Genomic DNA, 7,250 nt, shown 5'->3' on the forward strand with positions numbered 1-7,250 from the left:
GTGCTTGTCTCGGTCTGTCCATTTCATAATCCATTTACTTTATTGTCTTAGTTTTGTGGCATATGGCTGTATATTATAGTTTCTGAGTACTTTATTTATTTTTCCTGCACTTATTATCATTCCCCTCTTAATTTCTTCTAATTTTGATGATTTAATTTTCCTCTATCATATTTTTAAAAATTTGCTATAGGTTTATCAATTTAATTATTCTTTTTTAAATTCTTGATTTTATTTATTAATTCAAATGTTCTTTTATTTCCATTCTTATTGAACTCTCCTTTTTTAAAAAATAATTTACTTCTTTATAAAATTATTCATTTTCTATTTACTTAACTGCACACTCACCTCATAAATTCTTTCCTTTTTTTAAATCATGTTTTTATCTTGCAAGTATTAAGACACATGCATTTGTCTTAAAAGCTATTTTGGCTGCATCCCATAACTCTTTATATGATACATTTATAATGTTATCTTTAATGTGATTTATTACTTTGATACTTTAATTAATGCTATTTTACTGATCTAGGTACTCCCTCCATGTCTGCAGATTGCAACCTGCCCACATATTTGCATATACATAGTTCTTAGGCATTTAGGTGAAGCACTGTAGAAAGTACTGGGTCTGGAGTCAGGAAGATCTGAGTTCAAATTCAGTCTCCATTATTAGCTGTGTGTTTCTTGACAAGTCATGTAACCCCTTTCTGCCTCAGCACCTACCTCTCTTCCTCCCACAATCCTTCACTAAAGCTCCATCCAATATCCTAGGGCCTTTCCTATATGTTTCTTAACATTATGTAGGTACAAATATGGTATGAGAAAAATTTTCATCTATTATCCCTTTCTTTTGTTGTATACGATCAGCTCACTTTCTTAATTTGTTCATAGGTCTCTTGAAAGATCTCTTAATAAATTAATTTTTCCCACTGAGCATCTCTTGTAATTGGGGCACCCATGATTTTGATACTTTAGAGACTGTGATATTCCAAGATTTGTAAGCATAAAGCATTACCAGAAAAAATATTGCTATTTAAAAATTATTTGTTTTACTATCTACTCACTCCCTTGTTTTTTCCTTTCTTTTTCCATACTGAGGTATATGGTTTGGTTCTGGCTCTGTCCTGAATGTTATGTGGGGGAAGGGGTGATGTGGTTGTGAGATCATGTCCTATGCAGGCAACACTGAGTCTGGGTTGAGGATAATTCTTTTGTTTTTTCTTTCCTGAGCAGCAACTTCTAGATGGACACTAACACTTAAGGAAGCATGTGATCTTGTGAATTTGAAGGTTTGTGGACATAAGTTCTGTAATGACTATACTATATGCTAAACTTTTCCTTCTTCACAGGAGCCAGACAATGGAGTTGTACAACCAGCAGCCAATTAGAAGGATTTCTGAGGTTCAGACATACATATGCTTGACATGCTAGTGATCCTTTGCTAAGTGGACTCTAGGTGAACTGGAGATGGTTGCAGAAGTCAGACCAGCCTTGAACAATTCAAGGTAGCCTTGAGCAGCAGCTGAGGAATGGGGATTTTCCAAACACTTAGTCTTTGGCTTATCATATCTACAGATGTTTTCTCCCTTGAACTCCTGGTCCTCCTCCAAAAGCCTCTAGAAATTATATTATCTCACTCCTTTTCTCTCCCTCTTGAGCAGCTAAAGAAATCTCTCTACCTCTCTGTTCCATTGTAGGATCTGCTTTCTCCCACAAACTTTTTTCTAAGACAATAAATGCACTTAATTGGTGAATTGGACTCTGTTTCATTTCAGGTCACTCCATGGGCCTGGGGTTCATATGTGAACAGATTCATAGGTCTTGAGACCAATGAATAAGAGGAACGGTGAGTTTCAACAGGGCAGAAGTAAGCTGGAGGCAAGGAAAATTTCAGAATTGGAGTAAGCAGCTAGTAAAAAATAATAATTGGCTTTAGTTTAGCCATTTTACCAGTTGATCAGATAGTGCCAATATGAGGTTAAATGTAAAATTACTAATTAGCAGTCCTGTAAATTTTGTAATGATGAGCTCTCAGCAAATTTTAACAGCAGTTGAATTAAGCTGCTTGAATGTTGTTCTAACCATTCTGCTACTGTGCACTGATGTATTTTGCACATTTGTGTGTGTGTATATGTGTGTTGAAATAAATGACTAGTCTAAGATCCTGATTAATATTGTGTGTTGAATACCATGTTTACTCTGCCCATGGGGGGATGGGGGAAAAGGCAAACTATACACATGAACCAATCTAAAATATAAGTAAAATTGTCATGGGGTGGTTGGGATCATGATTTAATTAATGAGTTTGAGAACAGGTAATCCTTTCTCATCAGAGGTCAGACTCTTCAGGACAAAATCCTGTCAACCCTTATGGCTCAGTATAGGACAGGGAAGGGTGTGTCTCAGCTTTGATGGGCTTGACATGAAGGTTCCTCAAAGCTGAGTCATCTTGCTGCAGCCAGAAATCTATATGAAGAAAAGGCGTCCAGAAATAAATTCAGCCTGAAGTTGTTATCTTTGAATAGAAATTGATAATCACTGATCTCCCCATTAAAGAGCGAGCAGAACATAGCTCTTGTTCTAGATTTCTCTCTGGAAAAGAGGCCTTAAAAATCTCTTTTATTTTAATGCTGACAGCAATTCCATAAATTATTGAGAAATGGTATTCATTTTGCTCTCAATCACTTAATTCTGTCACACAGAAAGTCACTAAGTGAATATTATCTTCCCTTCCATTAAATTCATGAAAAAGATGAAAAAGTCTTATTATTATTAATTTGGTGGCAATTGACTGTCAGCATTGAAACCTTCAAGTAGATACACTTAAAACCTTCTACTTTGAATATGGTTGGATAAGGATTTTAGGAATTCATTATGAAAGGACTTGGCAGAAACTTCTTTTTGTTTCCCTAGCTCAGTGACTGGCATACAGAAGGCACTTAATAAATGTTTATTGATTGATAGACTTCAATTAGGACTTCTGATCCATCACAGTGTGCTAAGCAGGAAGCCCCATGATTTGTGTTTCTCACTGCCACGATGGAACAGGACAAGTACTGAATCTAGAGTCAGGAAGACTTGAGTTCAAATCCTACCTCAGACACTTAGTAGCTGTGTGACCCTCTGCCTGCTTCAATATCCTTGTCTGTTAAATGGGGATAATAATATTACCTATCCTCATAGGGTTGTTGTTTCAAAAGAGATAACTATATATGATGCTTCTTGCACACCTTAAAATATTATATAAATATTAGCAATCATTACAATTAGTTGTATGTTCAGAATCCAGAGTGGATACAGACCCATCCTTTGGCAAGGTCATCGCCAGCTTTCTTTGCTATCCATAGAGGAGGTTCTGGGTCTGATAGGTTGACACAATTGACTCTTTCTTCCAATGGCAGATGGGCCAGGGTGATTTCTCTGAAGGATTCTTGCAACCAGATTTACTGTCCCTTGATGATTGCAGTGGCATATATGAAGGAGATAGAAATCTTTAGTGGCCTTTTTTTTTTCAAGGCTTTATAATTAAGTAACTTGCCCAGTGTTACACAGATAGTAAATATCTGAGGCCAGATTTGAACTCAGATCCTCCTGACTCTAGGGCCAGTGCTCTATCTACTGTGCTACCTAGCTGCCCCTTGAGTATTTTTAAAAGTGAATTTCTTATGAGAATTTCTGGAAATTTTGCGTCTTTGGGCATTTTTGTTATTGGTTTTAGTGGTATATTGATGGCAAAGTTTTCCTCAAAAACTTTCTTTCCCAGACCTCAAAATTAGAAGTAGGTTTAGAAATGGTCTAGGAGCCTAGCTAGAATCATTACTTGGTGGAGTTGCATGTCTTATAAGGAGATTAAAGAAATTCAAGGTAGAGTTAACTGAGTTAAACAGCTGCAGAATTTCCTGATGCCTGAGGAAAGAATATCATGGAATTTTTGGGCATACACCCACATGATTTTTCTTCTTCTTTTGCTACAAAAAGACACAAGAACGTCAAAAGAATTACATAGAGAATTGACAGGAAACACTAAGGCAAATTAATGCCTTATTTTTAATTAAGTTAGCAATAGTCAGGTTTCCCTTTTGCTAACAGATGGTGAAAAACTAAATAGAAATCCACAAGGGGTTTTGATACCAAGCTTCTCTGAAGTATCTAGAACAGTGTTGGAGTTGTGAATGTATCCCGGATGTGATTTTTAACTCTAATAAAAGGTCCAAGATAATTTAGAAAGTTTTAACCCAGTCTCAGGAAAAGATTAACCATAAATTCCCAATGGGGAAAAAACCTTTTAGAACAGATGGAAAAGCATGGAATACTGCAGAGAACACCAGCTGTGAAGGCATAGAACTTGGGTTCAAATTCTACCTTGATGTTTGACATCTGTGTCACCTGGGGCAAGTCACAACCTCTTCCAGCCTCAGTTCTTCATGAGCCAAACAAGGAAATTGAAATAGTTGGTTTCTGAATTTTCTTCCTACTCTAGAGCTCTGATGGTAATGAATATTACCCAACTCTTAAGGCTTATGTTTCATAAATTATTTTTTTAAAAACAGAGAAAGAAAGTACTCTACTAAACTTCTGTTGTTTGACAAATCCAATAATCAAACCAAAGAGTGATTAAAAAAAATTTTTTTTTTTACTTTTGAGTAACTAGGACACTGACACAAAAAATTTTCAATAAATTTTAGCAAAAAAACTACATCAATATAGCCAACTTTAAAAAACTGTGACCAAGTTGTATTTGTATCAGGTCTACAAGCCTATTTCAGCAATAGGAAAGCAACATGCGCGATTAATGATATAAATGGCATAAGCAACGAAAGCTACACGATTATCTCAAAGCATGAAGAAAAACTTTGACAAAATAGAGCATTTATTTATGTTAAAATAATAAAAAGCATAGTAATGCAATGTTTTTTCCCCCTGATTTGATTAAAAACATTTATCTGCAAGAAAAACTGGCATTATTTGTAAAGGAAAAACACTGGTAGCTTTTCTTATAAGATCAAGGGTAAGAGTGAGGATGCCCATTATTTCCACTATTATTTCAAATAGTACTAGATATGTTTAATATAGCAATAAAGCAGGAAAAGAGAGAAGAAAAAATTATCCCTGTTGGCAGACAATAAGATAGTTCCTCTGCAAATCCTAGAGAATCTAAGAAAAATCTAATAAAGATAATGAATAGTTTCAGAAAAGTAGCAGATTACTAAGCCACAGTCATCAGTATTTCTGTAGGTCACTAACACAATGAGAAGGAAACATAGAGAAATTCCATTTTAAATACAAAATGTGTAGAACATAGGAGAGTTAACTTACCAAGACACATGTAGGAATAGACAAGTTCAAAACAAATTTATTGAAAGAAATAAAAGGTATCTGGGTCATGCCAAGATGCCAAGATAACACTAATGATGTAGATTTTAAAAATCTACAGATTTTGTGTTATGCTGATTAAATTTCTGACAGGATACTTTATGGAAATAAATAAAATAATATCAATATTTTTAGACAGGAGGAAAAGGTTAAGAATTTCAAGAGAAATGATAAAAATAGGAATGAAGGGTTTCTAACATTCCCTAATATCAATTTATGTTAGAAAGCAACAATTATAAAAGTTAACAGTTCAGTAAATCATTGGAATTGCAATTTCTTTTCTTGCCCTTAATGGGAACTCGCTTCGATGATGTAAGTAAAAACCGATCTATTCCTTCTAAGTTTATGCCCCCAAGGAAGCAAATGACGTAGTAGTCAACAGATAATGTGATAGTCAATAGACAAAATGTTTCTAAAAGAAGCATTTTAATAGCAAAAAAATCAACTAAAATGTGACTAATTGAGTAATGGCTAAGCTGTATATGAATTCAATGGAATATTATTTCACCACAAAGAATGAAGAATTCAGAGAAACAGGAAGACTTGTATGAACTGATGCCGAGTAAGGAAAACTGAACCAAAAGAACAAAATATACAGTCACTACAATAATGTAGATGAAAACAGTACTGAAGGGGAACCAAAGTCAAGTCAAAGAGAATGGATGTCAGTTCTCGATTTTTGAGATTAAAACATTTTCCCATTCTCTCAGTTAAACTGTGAAGTGAGTTAAAAGTACTGTTGATTACAATAATTAGATCTTAATATAATGTTTTGCTTAACTATGTTTTGTGGGGAAGTACTAATTTTTTTTTTAGGAAAGTGACTACTGTATTAAAATGAAATGCATCAATAAAGAAAATAATGTATAAGAGTTTTCACTACTTGCAGTAGAGAGAAAACAGGTTTAGATTCATCAATAATTGGGAGATTAAGTAACTAGGTAATAATGGAAGATCAGTGAGAAAGGTATTAAATTACAACTGTGTTTTGATTTCTTTAAATCTTAATTTTATATCATGTATGCTATTTAAATGCTATTGGAATGTATCTTAAGTATTAAATCTATGCTCATTAATTTTAATACAGATTTTTTTAAAAATAGAAAAAGCATGATTATAAGGGAATGGCATGTCTTAATCTCTGAGTCCATTATCCTCCTCTGTGTGAAGCTTTTCTAGAAGACCATAAGCCTGGGCACTACCACCTATCTGGTTGCAAATTACCCAAAATGCAAGAAATAAAGTACTGATTGAAGTCCTAATTGTGCAAAGACAAAACTTTGAAGTGATTTCTAAAGTTACAGCACTACAAATGTTTCTCTGTTGTTCAGTCATTTCCTATTTTTCATGATGCCATTTTGGATTTTTCTTGGCAAAGACACTGGAGTGATTTGCCATTTCCTTTTCCAGATCATTTTACAGATGAGGAACTTAGGCAAACAAGGTTATATTACTTGCTCAGGGTCACACAGCCAATAAAAGTGTCCAGGGCAAAACTGGAACTCATAAAGATGAGTGTTTCTGATCCCAGCACAATGCTCTATCCACTGTGTCACCTAGCTACAAATGACCACCCCACAATTTTCCCTTCTTGATGTGTGTAGACATTCACACACTGATCTCTTTGAAAGATAGATGTCTTTGTACTTAAAGACAGTTATATATTCCTTTCTTAAGACTCTCAATAATAATTATTGTGATAATAATAATAACTAATATTCACATAGCACTTGCAAGTTTACAAAATATTTTAAGTATATTATTTCTTTTGATAGGTGGAATTATTATCCTTAGGTGGATCAGTGGATGGAGCACTGAGCTTGGAATTCAGAATACTCATTTTCCTCAGTTCAAATCCAGCCTCAGATACTTACTAGCTGTAA

Source organism: Notamacropus eugenii, chromosome 4 (genome assembly GCF_028372415.1).
Source record: "Notamacropus eugenii isolate mMacEug1 chromosome 4, mMacEug1.pri_v2, whole genome shotgun sequence".
Lineage (NCBI taxonomy): Eukaryota > Metazoa > Chordata > Mammalia > Diprotodontia > Macropodidae > Notamacropus > Notamacropus eugenii.